The following is an 18814-nucleotide window of genomic DNA, read 5'->3' on the forward strand; positions in this document are numbered from 1 at the left end:
CAAGGATAGTAGTGGGAAGTTGTGCTTGGAGGCAGAGGAGATTGGAGAGACACTAAATCAATACTTTTCGTCAGTATTCACTCAGGAACAGGACGTTGTTGCTGATGTGAATATTGAGTCACAAGTGATTAGAATGGATGGCTTTGAGGTATGTAGGGAAGAGGTCCGGGGAATACTGGAAAGGGTGAAAATAGATAAGTCCCCTGGGCCTGATGGCATTTATCCTAGGATCCTCTGGGAAGCTAGGGAGGAGATAACGGAGCCATTGGCCTTGATTTTTATGTCATCGTTGTCTACCAGAATAGTGCCAGAGGACTGAAGGATAGTGAATGTGGTCCCCTTGTTCAAGAAGGGGAGTAGGGACAGCACTAGTAACTATAGGCCAGTGAGTCTCACTTCTGTTGTGGGCAAAGTCTTAGAGAGAATTGTAAGGGATAGGATTTATGAACATCTGGATAGGAATAATGTGATCAAGGATAGTCAGCATGGTTTTGTGAAGGGCAGGTCGTGCCTCACAAACCTTACTGAGTTCTTTGAGAAGGTGACTAAGGAAGTGGACGAGGGTAAAGCAGTAGATGTGGTGTATATGGATTTTAGCAAGGCATTCGATAAGGTACCCCATGGTAGGCTACTGCAAAAATTATGGAGGTATGGCATTGAGGGTGCATTAGAGGTTTGGATTAGGAATTGGCTGGCTGGAAGGAGACAGAGGGTAGTAGTTGATGGTAAAGGTTCATCTTGGAGTGCAGTTACTAGTGGTGTTCCACAAGGATCTGTTTTGGGACCATTGCTGTTTGTCATTTTTATAAATGACCTGGAGGAGGGGCTTGAAAGCTGGGTGAGCAAGTTTGCGGATGATACGAAAGTCGGGGGAGTGGTGGACAGCGAAGAAGGATGTGGCAGGTTACAGCGGGATATAGATAAGTTGCAGAGCTGGGCAGTAAGGTGGCAAATGGAGTTCAATGTAGCTAAGTGTGAAGTCATTCACTTTGGTAGGAGTAACAAGAAGATGGATTACTGGGCTAATGGTCGGATACTTGGTAGTGTGGATGAGCAGAGGGATCTTGGTGTCCATGTACACAAATCTCTGAAAGTTGCCACCAAGGTAAATAGTGCTGTGAAGAAGGCATATGGCGTACTGGGCTTTATTGGTAGAGGAATTGAGTTCCGGAGTCCCGAGGTCATGTTGCAGTTGTATAAGACTCTGGTGCGGCCTTATCTGGAGTATTGTGCACAGTTTTGGTCGCCATACTATCGGAAGGATGTGGAGGCACTGGAACGGGTGCAGAGGAGGTTTACCAGGATGTTGCCTGGCATGGTAGGAAAATCGTATGAGAAGAGGCTGAGGCACTTGGGGCTGTTCTCATTGGAGAAAAGAAGGTTTAGGGGAGATTTGATAGAGGTGTACAAGATGATTAGGGATTTAGATAGGGTTGACAGTGAGAACCTTTTTCCGCGTATGGAGTCAGCTGTTACTAGGGGACACAGCTTTAAATTAAGGGGAGGTTGGTATAGGACAGATGTTAGGGGTAGATTCTTTACTCAGCGGGTTGTGAGTTCATGGAATGCCCTGCCAGTATCAGTGGTGGACTCTCCCTCCTTATGGTCATTCAAGCGGGCATTGGACAAGCATATGGAGGTTATTGGGCTCGTGTAGGTTAGGTAGGCTTCGGTCGGCGCAACATCGAGGGCCGAAGAGCCTGTACTGCACTGTATTTTTCTATGTTCTATGTTCTATGGTGACCATGACAGTTACCATTGATTATTGTAAAATGCGCCTGGTACATTAGTATCTTTTAAGGAAGGAAATCTGACTGGTCTGGCCACCTTTGACTCCAGATACATGGCAACATGATTGACTCTGAACTGACTTCTGAAATGTCTAGCCAACCTCTCAGTCAAAGGGCAAATACGAATAGGCAACAAATGCTGGACTTTCCAGCAAAGCCAATATCCCATTGGAGAATAACGTAAAAAAATCATTTCCTCATAACAAGTTCAAATGTAGGGATGGTTTCTTATTATTGTACAGTGTTCACCACCATTCACAACTCATCAGGTACTGAAGTAATCTGTGCCCACAGGCAACAAAACAGCTAAACACTCAGTCTTAGGCAGATACGTGACAAGTAATGTTCACGCCACACAAGCTCAAGGCAATAATCAGATCCAGCAAGAGAGGTAGAAGCCCCCACTCTCAATCTTCTGGAGTTTACTGTTGATGAAAAACCCAACTGAACAACCATATAAATGTTGTGGCTACTAGAGTAAGTTAGATGCTAGGGATACTGCAGCAAGTAACTCACCTTAAATTTCTCCAAAGCCAGTCCACCATTTACAAGGCACAGAAAGTAAGGTGTGTGTTGGAATACTCTTCACTTGCATGGATCAGTGCAGCTCCAACAACACTCAAGAAGCTCAACACAGACCACGTGAGTGGCACCCAACAGCTTCAACATTCACTGCCTCTACTACCAATGCACAGTGGTATCGGTGTGTACAATCTACAGAACGTTCTGTAGGAACTCACAAGTTCACAGCAACACCTCACCACTATTATCTCAAGCACAATTAGGGTGGGCAATAAATATTGGTCCATGCAGCAATACACACAACCTTTCATCGAACAATTACAAAAAGTGATCTTGATGATGAGCAGCATGTTGGTGAGTGATGTTGAATGATGTCAGAATGTTTCTAATTATCATCAAATCATTCGCTACAGCAACAAAAGAATCATTATTTTCAAACAGGACTCTTCATCGTGTTAGTTGGGTGGGGTGCTGTGCTGAATATTCTTCTAATTTAATATCAGCTCCTGACATCAATTAACACAACGAAGGAGGGGCACAGAGGGGCACACTTGGCTAGCAATCCAGAATCCCAGGATAATGCTCTAGCAATAGGAGGTTGAATACTACAATGGCAGGTAGTGTAATCTGGACTGAATAAAAATCTAGAACAAGCAGATGGCCTAAGAGCTGACCGCTGTTGCAAAACCCCTATGATTCTGACCACTGTTAAGAAACCCCTTTGATTCAAAAATGTCCCTTAGAGAGGTAAGCTTCTGTCTTTATCTTCTGGTCTACATGTGATTCCAGATATACAGCTATCTGGTTGATTTTAACTCCTTCTGGCAATTAGAGGTGGGCAATAAATGATGGTCAATACTGCCCATATTCTGTCAATGAATAAAAGAAAAGCTCATCAGAGTGATTACAAGTTGGTTTGATTGGATAACATTTATTCGAAAAATCATACTGACTTTCAAATTACATCAAATGGGTCATTTTCAGGCTGGCAGAATGTCACAGGTGATGTGCCACAAGTGTTGTTGCAGGTACCTCAGCTCTTTACAATTTAGAATCACAGATTCCCTACACTGAATTTATACAAGTGATTGGGACCAAAGGTATGGCATCTAAATTTGCTGACACTAAAGAGATATAGGTAGATCAATGAGTGGTCAAAGATCTGGCAAATGGAGTAAAACATTGAAAAGTGTGAAATTGCCCACTTTAGTCACAAATCCAAAACACATGATGTAAATGGTAAAAGGTTCCAAAGCTATGAATTATGGAAGGTTAGTATGCAGATACAGGAAGTAATCAGGAAAGCTAACAGAATGTTACAGTTCATTATGAGATAACTGAACGCAAGCGTAGAAAGATTACTTTTCAGTTATACAGTGCATCGGTGAGACCACATCTGGAGTAGTGTACAGTACTGGTCACCGTATTGACAGAAGGATATTAATGCACTCTAAGCAGGTCTTGGAATGGACAGATTGCCTTAGGAGGAAAATACAGATAGGCTAAATCAGTATCCTCTGAAATTTAGAAGAATTTGGGTGACTTAATTAAAAAATATAAGATCTTGAGGGGATTTGACCTGGTCAAATAGAAAAGAGATTTCCTCTTGGAGGAGAATCTAGAACTAGGGGTGATAGTTTAAAAATATGGGGTTGCCCATTTAAAACAGAAATGAGGAAACTTTTTTTTCCTCTCAGAGAGTTCAGAGTCTTTGGAATTCCTTTCCCCAAAAGGCAGTGAATCCAAAATGTTTAAATATTTTTATATTTCCAAGAGGATGAAAGATATTGGGGATGTGCAGGACTGTGGAGTTGAAGTTAAAATCTGATCACCCATTGAATTGCAGAACTAGCTCAAAGGGATGAGTGGCCTACTCTTGTTCCTTGTTTTATGTCTGTGAGTACCTCTTTGGTCATAGTAATGTCATAAGGCTGTTGACGTGGGAGTCAACATAAACACCAATAGCTTTTTGTTATGCAAGGGTCTTGGGGGTTATAGAAAGAAGGTGAGTTAACAGTTAAGTTACAGAGCAACTATGATCTGGCTGAATGGTGGAATAGGTCTGAGGGACGGAATTGCCTCCTTCGGTTCCAATGTGTTACAAAGTTGATCAGCATATCTATGAAAATTGAACAGGTAATTTCTGCTAGATTTTATAGATTGTGAGGCCTGCCTGAGCTCATTTACAAAGCATGAAGAATAGCATACCTAGCCAAAGTGAGTAGCTTCTTAGAATATTTATTTTTAATGCTTCCTTTAAGTTGGAATGGAAAGACATTTAACACCTGAAATATTTCATTCAAATAATAACCTTGCCAGTCAAAAGCCTAGTGAGTTATTAAACTACAAATCATTAAATACGTGGAGCAGCTCAGAGCAGAAAACCCTATCAGCAGAAGCATAATTTTCAGCAATGTAACAGAAACATGGATCAGAAACATGTTTCATTTACACATTAAATAACTACTGGACTAAATACCAGTATAACCAGTTGAGAAAGAAGTGATAAAATAATGAGTATTTTAAAATATTACAAGCAAACATGAGCAGTGCCTAAATCCTGCTTGTGCAACTAGCATCCGAAGAATTCATCTAATGTATTCGCTCAGTGGGTACAGCTGCATACTCAATGAACATTAAAGACATGAGCTGGTTCAAGAGGCCAGGTTCATAAACAGCAGCACTGATGCAAACACCAGCCGTTCTGTTCTCAATTTCATCTGTTCATTTTAAACTAAGCAACAGTATTATTTTAGGTGTTTTGGGCTTTTGTTTTCTCTTGTTTAAAACACAACGGAAACAGACTATAACTAAGAATAAAATAACTCCACATGACATCATTAAGTTAAAACACATAGAATTACTGAGCCAGATGTTGTTTGAGTAGAGGGTGAAGGGCGGCAGATTTTGTGCAATAAAATAACCATTTAATGGGTGATTTAAAAATCTATGTTTCTCTCAGTTACCAATCAGTGTCTGGTAGCATTGGAACGAGGGTGTGATTTTCGGTTAAAAGTTGGGAAAGTGCTACTGCGATGAAGGTCTAGTAGTAGTGATGCCATATGAGTACACTATATCTAAGATCCACATAAACATATCGTTGAAAATCACACAACACCCAGGTTATTGTCCAACAGGTTTTTTTGGAAGCACTAGATTTCGGAGTGCTGCTCCTTCATCAGGTGGTGTGGAGTATAAGATCGTAAGGCACAGAATTTATAGCAAAAGTTTACAGTGTGATGAAATTGAAATGATATATTGAAAAAGACCTGATTGTTTGTTAAGTCTCTCACCTTCCAAATAAACCTGTTGGACTATAATCTGGTGTTGTGTAATTTTCAACTTTGTACAATCGAGTCCAACACTGGCACCTCCAAATCACAATTATAAATATTTCATTGCCCAAAACACCTGCATTGACTGGGGAAAAAAGATAAGTGGAACTGACAGAGTCATACAGCATAGAAACAGGCCCTTTGCCCCACCAACAACCAACAAACACCAAACTAGAGTAATCCCATTGACCTGCACTTAGTCCATAGCCTACTATGCCCTGGCATTTTAAATATTCATTCAGATGCTTCTTAATGAGAGAGTACTATCATCTCTCAGGCAGGGCATTCCATTTTCTATCATTCTCTGGGTGAAAAATTCTTTCCTCAGATCCCCTCTAAACTACTTACTCCTCACCTTAAATTTACATCCTCTCATCTTCAACACGTTTGCAATGGAGAAAAGATTTGGAATGAGGAATGAACTGTGTCACGGCAATGGGAAATGTGGCACAGAAGTTACTGACTAGACAGCCCGGATCTTACACATAGAAACTCAAGGTTTTAACTGCAAAATTTCCCACCTCTTCTTGAAATTTATTTAATTTGGACACATATTATTTGGAAATAAATACATGGGTAAGTCTATCACATTCAACTAGTCATAGAGCTGTACAACATGGAAACAGACCCTTCGGTCCAACCCGTCCATGCTGACCAGATTTCCCAACCCAATCTAGTCCCACCTGCCAGCACCCAGCCCATATCCCTCCAAACCCTTCCTATTCATATACCCATCCAAATGCCTTTTAAATGTTACAATTGTACCAGCCTCCACCACATCCTCTGGCAGCTCATTCCATACACGTACCACCCTCTGTGTGAAAAAGTTCCCCATAGGTCTCTTTTATATCTTTCCCCTTTCACCCTAAACCTATGCCTTCTAGTTCTAGATTCCCCAACCCCAGGGAAAAGACTTTGCCTATTTACCCTATCTATGCCCCTCATAATTTTGTAAACCTCTATATGGTCACCCCTCAGCCTCCGACACTCCAGGGAAAACAGTCCCAGCCTGTTCAGCCTCTCCCTACAGCTCAGATCCTCCAACCCTGGCAACATCCTTGTAAATCTTTTCTAAACCTTTTCAAGTTTCACAACATCTTTCCGATATGAAGGAGACCAGATAAAAATATACCTGTTGTTTTCATTGGCCTGTTAAGCTGCCCTATTTAACTGGCTTCTCCCCTGCCCTCCTTCACCACCACAAAGGAATCACAGCCCTCCCCATTCACTGAGTGAGCTAAATAAAGTTGCCAGTTGTTTAATGTTCCTGAATTCGGAGTCTGCAAAATGTTTCCTCTTTCATGCATGCCAGCTCTCGAAATCATTTTTAAGTAATAAAATTACGAGGTCATAATTTCATTACTTAAAAAATTCAGGGAAGGACATCCTGAAAAAGTCTGCAAGCTTCAAGCAAGGATTTATTTTTAAGTTAGTTCTGCAAATATCACTGGGAAAGAAATTATTGCCCATCCCTATTGGTGTCAAAAAGGTAATGGTAGCCTCTGTGAGATGCAATGTGGTATACAAACAGAGGTATCATTGCAAGTAAGGAATGTATGAGCTTGGAGAAGTGCATGCAGATAGTGAGATTTGCATGCAGCTGCTCTTGTGGTAAATATTGTGGATTTGGAAAATGCCATTGAAAATGAATTACTGTAATGCATCTTCTGGATGGTACATATTGTGTTTTAGTGGTGAAGGGAGTAAACTTAAAAGTGGTGAATGGTTGGCAATCAAGTGAGCTGCTGTGTCTTGTGGAGCTGAGCTTCTTCAGTATTGTTGGAGATGTACTCAATCATACAAGTATTCACACTCCCGATTTGTGTCATGAGGGCCCACTTCATTTTCTGGTTGAAGACATTGCAATGGTGGTAACACTGATGGTAATATCATTGAATGTCAAAGGAAGATGGTTAGATTCGCTCTTATATGAGATGGCCATGGCTTAGCACTTCAGTGGAAAATTACATTCGTTTCACACATAATCTCAACATGAGGTCTTGCTGCATATAGAGCTGGATTGTTTCAGTGACTGGTGAGTTGTGAATGGTGTTGAACATTTATGCAGTCATCAGTGAAAATCCGCACTTCCGACTCCTGTTGGAGGACAGATCTTCAATAAAGTAGCTAAAATGGCCGGGACTACGACACTACTCTTACAGAGCTCCTACAGCAATGTCTAGTAGAATAACTGGGAGATATCAGAAAATCTCAGGAATCTCAAAGCGAGTGTACTTTCCAGTCAGATTCAATTAGTCACTGTAGGCAGGCTGAAGAAGGGCTGATGCCCAAAACGTCGATTTTCCTGTCCCTTGGATGCTGCCTGACCTGCTGCGCTTTTCCAGCAACACATTTTCAGCACTATAGACAGACTCCCAACATTAGCACAGCTCCAACTGGGTGGTCATTATATGTAGAAGGGATAGAAATTGATCTTGCGCCAGGGATTAAAATGACTTGTTAAAGAGCCAAGATCAGGTGTCTAGATTTGACAATGCTGTAAGATGATGTGAAGTTTTGACGTACGGTACTCACTTGCTTCTCAGCCAATGTACTCCCTCCACCCGACCACCAAGGAGACAGCATGATTAACAGCCTGGACGAGAATTAGAGGGGAAGTATGATTCAAAGCAAGATGCAAAATTGTAACCATTTTTGCTCCTCCTGGCCCACAAGCTATCCTCTAAAGACACTTAAATTCACCTGAAGTGTCTTAAGAGTCTCTTCAGAAACCTGCTTCAATCTGAAGCTGCCAACCTCATTAAAACATTCAAATTTACAATCCACTTCCTGGGAGCAGACCGATTGCCTGACAATTGTCCTGCTTCTGTTGAACCTGAAAGTGGGCAAGGTGGGAACAAATTTCCCACCTGAAACCCTGCATGTCCAAATTGTTTGGAGTTAATATTTACCCTTTTGTATAGGGTTATTCCCAATACAAATTTCATGGTGGGTTTACTGTACTGACAGAAGCAAAAATAAAACAGTTAATGGTAATTCAGTCATCAGCAGCAAACCTAAAGTAAAAATAAAGCAAGCTGGTTTCAGGTTATTTATGAGATAAGTAATTTTATGAGATTTTGCAGTATATTATTAATACCTCATTTAAATACTTAGAAGATGGAACAGTTCCACCATCTAGTCAAAGTAAAACCATGAACTTTTGTTCAACAGATGAGCTTCCACCACTCAACCTGAGATTGATACCAAAGAAAAATGAGTGGAGATACTGTGAAGTTACTCCTGCCTCCTTCCAGATACCTTCAAAGTGTGTGGTCGCTGTCAGGAAAAGGTTGCCCCGATCATCCTTCTCCTTCCACCCATCCCTCCAGATGAACCTCTACATACCCAGAGCCTTGTGCTCCTCTAGTTCATCCTGGCCCCAACAAGGTCTGTGGTCATTATACTGAAGCCACATCATCGTCTGGGTAAGCCATTCCCTGAGGACTGTGTTATGGGCACAGGCGCTTTAGGAGTGATTCAGAGAAGTGCAACGTGATGAAATCCTCAAATCTAAACATGCAGTTACAAGTAAAGAGTAGACAGATGCAGGCTGTGCCTCCCTGAACGAAGATAAAGAGGCCACCTTTATAGAGGTGGATCAAATACTATATAAAATACATTACAAACCCAGGGCATCGAGGTCAGTAAACTAGGAACATTAGAAATAAATTATTCTCTCTATAAAACATTAATCATCATAATAAATACTACTCACTTGTTACTTTTATATAAGGTAAAAACAATGACTGCAGATGCTGGAAACCAGATTCTGGATTAGTGGTGCTGGAAGAGCACAGCAGTTCAGGCAGCATCCAAGGAGCTTCGAAACCGATGTTTCAGGCAAAAGCCCTTCATCAGGAATAAAGGCAGTGAGCCTGAAGCGTGGAGAGATAAGCTAGAGGAGGGTGGGGGTGGGGAAAGAGTAGCATAGAGTACAATGGGTGAGTGTGGGAGGGGATGAAGGTGATAGGTCAGGGAGGAGAGGGTGGGGTAGATAGGTGGAAAAGGAGATAGGCAGGTAGGACAGGTCCGGACAAGTCATGGGGACAGTTACTGAGCTGGAAGTTTAGAACTAGGGTGAGGTGGGGGAAGGGGAAATGAGGAAACTGTTGAAGTCGAGTTTGTTTCACAACATGGTTGAAGAGCTTCAGGGCAGAGGAAATGACCTGGGAGTTGCCGTGGGAGAGGGACTCCCTGAGATTCTTGTAGAGAGCGGAGGAAAACTTCTTCAAGGCAGACATCCTTGCAAGAGGATTTGCAGTAGGGTTAAAATCAACCAAGTAAAAACAATGACTGCAGATGCTGGAAAGCAAATGCTGGTTTAGTGGTGCTGGAAGAGCACAGCAGTTCAGGCAGCATCCAAGGGACAGTGAAATCGACGTTTCGGGCAAAAGCCCTTCATCTGGAATAAAAGCAGTGAGCCTGAAGCGTGGAGAGATAAGCTAGAGGAGGGTGGGGGTGGAGAGAAGGTAGCATAGAGTACAATGGGTGAGTGGGAGAGGGGATGAAGGTGATAGGTCAGGGAGGGGAGGGTGGAGTGGATAGGTGGAAAAGGAGATAGGCAGGTAGCCTTTTTATCTGTCCTGACAGCAGATCTCAGGGCTTGTACCTTGTTTGACAACATACATCCAAACAGATGGCCATGCATTTTTCCTCTCAATGTACTCTATAAATAAAATCATATCTGAAATACTCCTTGAGGAGCCTGTGAGTGTCCACTGAGTCAGAAAAGAGATTGGTAACAGCTGCAGCATATTTGAGCTTTTATGCAGCTTGTGTTTCCTGCACTTGGTTCCACCTGCACTTGGTTCCATGTGCTTAAATCTGTTTTCATACTCTTATGGTACAATTCAATGAAACCTTTTGGGTGAAACATTAAACCAAGGTTGTGTCTTCCCCCAGGTAGATGTTGATGATCTCAAGGCACAATTCAGTCACAGCAGGAGTTACCTCAAGTCTTCTGGTCAACATTCAACCCTCAACTAACATTACTTAATTTATTGCTTTTAAGGGGACCTTGCTGTACATGAATTAGCTGCTGTGTTTCCGACATTACAGCAGTGACTATTTTTAGGAGTACTTCATTTTCTGGGAATGGTTTGGAGTGATAAAAAATACTGCAGAAATGTGAATCCTTTTTTAGTTTACAATGGATGTAGGTTTCCTCGCTGAGCTGGGAGGTTCATTTCTATTTATGCATATGAATAGAAAGCAGAAATCATGTACACTGTTCCACCTGAGGCTCACTGAAGATATTATCTAGTAGGGTGACGATACGTCTGGAAATGAACCTTCCAGCTCAGCGAGCAAACCTACATCCAGAACCTCAACCTGAGCTACGAATCTTCTCAAAACTCGCTTAGTTTACAATGTTTAAACCGAGAAGCCAAGCCAAGACAAGGTCTAGCACTCTTTTCCCTTGGTCATACTGGGCACCAGAATGCTGAAGCTGCTTCCATCAACATTCTCCCTGTTCTTGATTGCCCAGCAGGGGAAACACGAACCTCCCACAAACCCCTCTCAAACCCTTTCACAATCTCTGTGGACTGCAGTGGGATCAGCACCATTCCTCTAAACCCCAGAGTGCAGGCCCAATTTACTCAACCACAAATAATACAGCAAACCCTTGATCCCAGGAACTCATCTGACACACCTGTACTCTGTTACTCTATTGTAACTGTACAGCTTTGGTGGCTTTTGAGCAGAAAGGTGCAATGAAAGGTTGTACTCAAAGGTTGTAGATATTCATAAACAATCTAGAAAAGTAATAAAGCAGCCTCTCCGGCCATTCAGCTACCAACCGGATTCATCCCTCCAATCGACCAACCAGGTTGTACCCACCACTTGTAATCACCTCATCATTCCAACCCTCTCCGACGCATAATCCTCCCCCCTCAACCCTTTAATCTGCAGCTCCCCCACCTCCATTCCTTAAGAAAGGTTATACCCAAAACATCGACTTCTCCATTTCCTGATGCTGCCTGGCTTGCTGTGTTCCTCCAGCCTCCTGCATGTCTACTTTGGATTCCAGCATCTTCAGTTCTTTTGTCTCTGTCTCAGTTTAAAGATTCAAACAAGAAAAGGTAAAGTCACCATAGTTTTACCAGACCATAGGCTGCTCTCTCGTCAGAGAGAGACATATGGTGGTTGTGGTTTAACCTGAGGGTAGACACAACTTAGGTGAGGGGAGAGATTGAGAAAGAGAATCCTTCACAGTTATTGCAGGAGCTCAACCTACACTGTTGGTATCACTTAGCATTGCAAGTCAACCAATTATCCAGTGAACTGAGCTAACTGACTTCCTTGAAACAAGGATGTTACACTGGCTGGAAACAAAGGATCTTAGCCTCCAATGCCATTATTCATATTCAAGGACTTGACTAATTAAATCATAAGTAAAGACCACCCTTTTGCTATTTAGAAGCATTCAGCATACAAGGTAAAAGAAACTGAACTGAATTTGCAAACAGCAACAGAAATAGAAATTTTATACAAGAATTCATAGAAAGATTATGTTCAAAGGACTTATGAAATTTGATAAAAACTCTACTCCCGTGCAGTAGGATCAGAGAAACAGCACTAAAATGTGATCCCAATCTGTTATAGTCAGCTGTTCCATTGCCAATAAGCCACTACAATAATATTGTTTGAAACCAGTGACATCAGCAATACAGACCAACTGACTTTCCATTTTCACAGTACATCCAGACTCTTAAAAGATAATGATACAATATTAAAGTGTTCTAAACATGCACCGTCCCTGCATATTATAAATCTTGCTATGAAGTTCACACTCTAAAATCATCAATACCAAATTTGGGAGGCAAGAGTCAGGAACAGAAATTGGAGGAAGATTTGCAGTCGAGAAACTCAGACCTACCAGGTAATAGATCAGAGTGGTGCTGGAAAAGCACAGCAGGTCAGGCAGCATCCAAGGAGCAGGAAAATCGATGTTTCGGGCAAAAGCCTATGAAGGACCGATACATCGATTTTCCTGCTCCTCGGATGCTGCCTGACCTGCCGTGCTTTTCCAGCACCACTCTGATCTAAACTCTGGTTTCCAGCATCTGCAGACCTCACGTTTGCCTTCCAGATAATAGTCTGCCTCCTCTAGAATAACCGATAGAAAAATCCTGAAGTTTAAGGAAAGAATGTGGAGTGCAGTACTTTCTGAAATACTATCTGTGCCACGTGCTAGTGAAGAAACAGAAAGTAGCCTGACATCAATCAGGCAAAAACTTTGGTGTAGAAAATCCAGAGTTTTGTTCTTTAAATGTTGGAACAGAAGTTTATGCAAACAAGTTGGGTTCTGCCTGAAAGGGGGTAGATAGTCCATAGGAGCAGAAATTAGGCCATTCGGCCCATTAATTCTGATCTGCCAATAGATCATGGCTGATGGGTTTTTCAACACAATTTTCCCACTTCGTAACCTTTAATCCCCTTGGTAATCAAGAATTTATCTATCTCTGTTTTAAAAATACTCAATGATCTGGTCTCCACTGCCTTCCGTGGCAATGAATTTCACAGATTTACGACTCTCTGGTTAAAGACATTTCTCCTTATCTCTGTTCTAAATGGGCTTTACTTTAAGGCTGTGCCCTCAGGTCCTCATCTCTTGTATCAATGGAAACATCTTCCCAACGTCTATTCCATCCAGGCCTCTTAGCATTCTGCAAGCTTCAATCAGATCCACCCTCATTCTTCTAAACTCCATCGAGTATAGTTCCAGAGTCCTCAAATGTTCCTCTATGTTAAGCCTTTCATTCCTGGGACCATTCTCGTGAACCTCCTCTGGACCTTCTCCATGGCCAATACAACCTTCCTGAGGTATGGAGCCCACAATTGCTCACATTACTCTAAATGTGGTCTGACCCCCCCTCCAGAACATTATAAAATCTCAGAAGTATACCCTTGCTTTTAAATTCTAGCCCTCTTGAGATGAATGACAACATTGCATTTGCCTTTCTAATTACCAACTCAACTTGCAAGTTCACCTTAAGAGAACCCTGAACTAGGACTGTCCAGTCCCTTTGCACTCCAGGTTTCTGAAATTTCTTTCCATTCAGAAAATATCCCATCCATCTATTCTTCTTAACAAAAATGCACGACCTCACACTTTACCACATTGTATTTCATCTGTCATTTTTTAGCCCACGTTCCTAACCTGTCTAAATCTTTCTGCAGCCTCCCTCCCTCTTCAATACTCTCCGTCACTCCACTTACCTTTGTATCATTCGCAGTTCACCAGAATGCCTTCAGTTCCTTTATCCAGATCGTTAAGGTGTAAAGTGAAAAGTTGTGATCCCAGCACCAATTCTTACGGAACACCACCTTCCATCCCCAACTTCTGCCTTCTGACAGACAGCCAATCTTCTATCCATGCTAGTACCTGGCCTCTAACACCATAGACCCTGATCTTACTCAGCAGCCTCCTGTGTGACACCTTATCAAATGCCTTCTTGAAGCCCAGGTAGATAACATCCATTTGCTCTCCTAGGTCTAACCTGTTTGTTACTTGTTCAAAGAATTCTAATAGATTTGTCAGGCATGACCTCCCCTTGAGGAAACCATGCTGATTTTGCCTTGCACTTCCAAGTAGTCAGAAATCTCATCCTTCGCAATGAACTCCAAAATCTTACCAATGACTGAGTTCAGGTGAATCAGCTTGTCATGTTCCATCTTTTTCCTTACTCCTTTCTTAAACAGGGGGGTTACATTAGTAATTTTCCAGCCCTCTGGGACCCTCCCTTACTCCAGTGATACCTGAAAGGCTCCACTATCTCCTCAGCTATCTTCACTTTCACTTCTGCTGACACCTTCTCCCTGGTCATGGCCACTGTACTCATTTCTGCCCCCCAACTCTTTCGAATGTTTGGGATATTATTCATGTCTTCCACCATGAAGACTGATGCAAAGTACTCATTTTGATTCCTCAGCCATTTCTTCGTTCCCCGTTACCAGTTCTCCAGCATCATTTTCCTACAGTCTAATGTCTACTTTTGCCTCTCTTTTGCCCTTTATGTATCTAAAGAAACTCTTGCAATCTTCCCTAATATCCCTGGCTAGCTTACCCTCATGTTTAATCTTCTCCCTCCTTGTTTCTCTCTTTGTTGTCCTCTGTTGGTCTTTGGAAGCTTCCCAACCCTCTGGCTTCCCATTGCCCTTCGCCACATTATATGCTTTCTCTTTTGCTTCTATGCTGTCCCAGACCTCCCTGGTCAGCCATGGTTGTCTCATCCTCCCTTTGGTATTCTTCTTTTTCCTTGGGATGAATTTATTACAGCTTTTTTTTTTGCAGCTTTGACCAAAGAAGTGGCTGGTGGTTAATGACCAAGAAAAGGGAAATATAGGGTACAGGCAACTTGTGTCATTTCCATGTCATTTACCAATATGGTGAGCAAACATCTGCGCAAGTCCAAGTTCATTAATCCCCAAAAGGATCCTGAAGGAACCAAGGCGGTAAAAATAGGGAAATTCTGGCTTAAATGTTTTTAAATTGACTGAATATTAGCGAGATACCTTGAATGAAAAAGTAGATCTTGCAGCAAGTTTTAAACAAAGCAAAAAATTATCCAGTAAACTAAAAGTAACATGGATCAAGTTACAATACCTTTAACAATGATAATATCATGGAGCAGAGTAAACTATGGTGAAAAATAGGAAGTATTGATCCTTAAGATTAGACTACTGGCTTTCTTTTATGAAGAGACGAAGGAACATTATATGTAAGACAGGATATGTACTGCACAGGGAACTTCAGTAAGGCAAACACAAACAGATATTGCTGGAAAAGCTCAGCAGGTCTGGCAGCATCTGTGTAGAGATATCAGAGTTAATGTTTTGGGTCAAGTGACCTTTCCTCAGAATTCTACCAGATGCTACCAGACCTGCTCAGCTTTTCCAGCAAGTCCAGTTTGTGTTTCTGATTTCCAGCATCTGCAGTTCTTTCAGTATTCACTTCAGCAAGACATTTGCTGAAGTGTGGTTCCTTTTGGAAAGAAAGTAGGCACCAATAGAAATTTCACAGTATGTACATAATTAATTGACAGAACACTAGAGCTGGTGGCATGGGGATTGTCATAGTCAAGGAGAATATTACCAATGAGGTCACCAATTTGAGACTTTGTTGAATAAATTATCTGAAGCTAGGAGTCACCAGTGGTGGGGCTAAGATGAGGCTAAGCTTTTAAAATGTAAAGCTGAACTGGAGAGCTGCATAGGATTAAAGAAAGGAGGATTTGAGTTACTTGGGAATTGGACTGGCAGGTGTCATGTGAAATTTAATGAAGAGGAATGCAAAAAGCTTCACATGCTGACAAAAATCCCAAAGTAATTGAAAACCAAACAGCAAGAAATCCCTGAATGTGGAAAGTAAAAGTGATGTAAGGTACTGATTGACAATAAACTCAAAGCTTCACACCATGGTCAGTGCAGTGAGTAAAGCAAATTAGATGCTGGAGTCTGTTAGAGGTCAATATTGAACCAACCTTGTGAGATAACCCTGACATTTAAATCATTTGCGCTACAATGCTGTGTTCAATTCTGGTTGCAACAAGAAAATATTGAAAGCATGCAAAGGAAGGAGGGGATTGAGGAGAGATGCCTTGAAAATTGCATTAACATACACTTTGGGCTTCAATGGACTTCCCATCAGCTCATCACTACCTGCTGAAGTTCAATTAACAGTCACCCTGTTTGCCAGATGAGAAACAGGCAGCATCAGATGAAATGTACCCCTCCACTAACTCACCAGTAGAGTACGGTAAAGGATAGGTTTGGAAAAATCAGTCTCAGATTCCATCTGCTCTTCATTGTTTCTTTCATGTTCCCTAATCAGCTCCATATGCTCTCAAAAAAAGTACAACATGAGTAAGGTCAAAGCTTTATGAAATTCATGCAAGAACAAAGCTCCTATTTTACAGATCTCTTATTCAGCTGCCACTGTGGCACATGTGTTTCCAGACTTTCGTTAGCTGAAATGGAGCGGTTTAGATAGTGCTCGCTGCCTAGTAATATCATGGTGCATGTATTCATAATTTGCATTTATCAACTAAAATCCATGAAGCCAGCAATAAATTGCACAGTGCAACCAAAGCCCAGACGGAACGCACTTTGTGCCTGCCTAAAAGTGAGCTAGGGTCAGCTGATGACATCATTACCTTTTGATCATCTCCTGACGCTCATGGTCCATCTCAGGAACACAACAGGGCAGAACATCAGACACTAACATTCAAGCAACAGCCACAAGCTTCCCCTGGAGCAATAGCATGTTAACCAAAAGATGGGAAAAGAAAGGCAAGACGAGTTGGCAGATGGAATCAAAAATGAGAGAATAAGTCCCACTTTCCACTCAGCCAGATCGACTCCATAGATGTTTAAAATTGGGGGTTGGGACCTGCTTCCAAGATTCTTGCCCCATTCCCAAAACCTCAAATTTTGCTGGCACTAATATAAAGGTGTGAGTCTTGAGGGAAAGTACCTCTGTCTAACACAAGACTGTCAAATTTTTCAAATATTAATTCATTTTTCTTTTTATTCTTCTACAGATGTGGTATCACTACTAAGTCAGCATTTATTGCTCATTCTTAAATGTCCTTGAGAAGCTGATGGTAACCCACTTTCTTAAACTGCAGCTATCCTTGGCAGATACGTCAACAGAGCTATTAGGAAGGGTATTCCATGATTTTGACTCAGTGACAGTTCCAAGTCAGGATGGCATGTGGCTTGGAGGGAAACCTGCAGGTGGGAGACTGGGTTTTGTGGAGCTGGCTGTCAATGGACAATTTTGCAGCTGTTAAAATACTGGCATCCTCATTGTATGAGACATCAGTTTTTCACTTGTAGCACAATTGCTCGTAATTCACCTGCTTTCCAAGTGAAGTGATGATGGAGAATTGAACATGGAGAACAGGACACAGCCATTTAGCACCTCAAACCTACCCCACCAATGAGACCAGAGCAGATCTGTAACCAATCTACAATTGTCACGAAGCTCTTAATAACTTAGATCAATAAGAAAATGATCAATCTCAGATTTAAAAATTAACAAGTAATCTAGCAATAATTCCCATCTGAGGAAGAGAGTTCCAAAACTTCAGTTGGCTTTTGTTTGCAGAACTGTTTCCAGAATTCGCTGCTGAAATTCTGACTTTAAGTTTTCAACTACATTCTCTTATCCTTCCCTCCCTAACACGAAGGGATAGAGTTAAAAATCACACAACACCAGGTTATAGTCCAACAGGTGCATTTGGAAGTTCTAGCTTTCAGACCTCTGCTCCTTCATCAGATGGTTGTGGAGTTAAAGATCATAAAACACAGAATTTATAGTAGAAGATTACAGTGTCGTACAAACCTGGATTGAACAAACCTGGATTGTTAAGTCTTTCATCTTTTAGATGGGTTGTGTGATTTTTTAACTTTGTCCACCCCAGTCCAACACCGGCTCCTCCACAAGGAGGGATACATTCTGTTTATCTACCCTCAACTGTTCCCCTTAATATCTTGGAAACTTCAATTAAGTCATTCCTTAATCTTTTAAATTCCAGGTATGAAATGCTAGTTTGTGTAACCTCCCCTCAAAACTTAACTCGAGTCCACTTGACATTCTGCCAAATCTAAAAGCTGAGCTTGCACCAAGATTGAGATATCCTTCCTAATGTATGGTGCCCAAAGTTACCCTTAGTAACTCTAGATGTCATTTAACCAAGACTTCATATACCTGAAGCATGACTTCTGCCCCTTTGCATTTAAGTCTGCGAGATAAGAAACCGTTTTAGGAAGTTGAATTGACAGTCGAATTAGGAAGTGGGCAGACTTGTGTTGTTTCCCTGCAGTTGTATTCAGAAGCATATTTTTGGCATATTTTGTATTATGATCTTTTTCAAACTGATTTCTTTTTAAGAGGCTTTGTGCTTCATTTTACTCAAAACTAATCAGTTTGTTTTTGAAGCTGTTCAATCTCAAAGTAGTTGCACAACTCTTCTATCAAGCATTTAAAGGTGCTATACAGGCAAGTTGCTAGTGACAGAGCTGTTAATTTATCTTTTTAACCTGTGTTGTTTCTGCCTCCCCTTCAGTAAAACCCCTTGGACACTTAATAATAAGTTGCAGTTTCTGACAAATAAAATTTGAAGCAAAATCTAAAGATCTCTTAGTCTGCTGGTC

At 41.5% G+C, this 18814-nt stretch overlaps 1 protein-coding gene across 1 annotated transcript in view; it reads right to left on the reverse strand.

The window, feature by feature from the left end:
* Positions 1-18814, reverse strand: part of adamts17 (ADAM metallopeptidase with thrombospondin type 1 motif, 17) — a 669321-nt gene that overhangs the window by 353655 nt on the left and 296852 nt on the right. The window lies entirely within an intron of this gene.

The sequence above is a fragment of the Chiloscyllium punctatum genome, chromosome 48, assembly GCF_047496795.1.
Source record: "Chiloscyllium punctatum isolate Juve2018m chromosome 48, sChiPun1.3, whole genome shotgun sequence".
Classification (NCBI taxonomy): domain Eukaryota; kingdom Metazoa; phylum Chordata; class Chondrichthyes; order Orectolobiformes; family Hemiscylliidae; genus Chiloscyllium; species Chiloscyllium punctatum.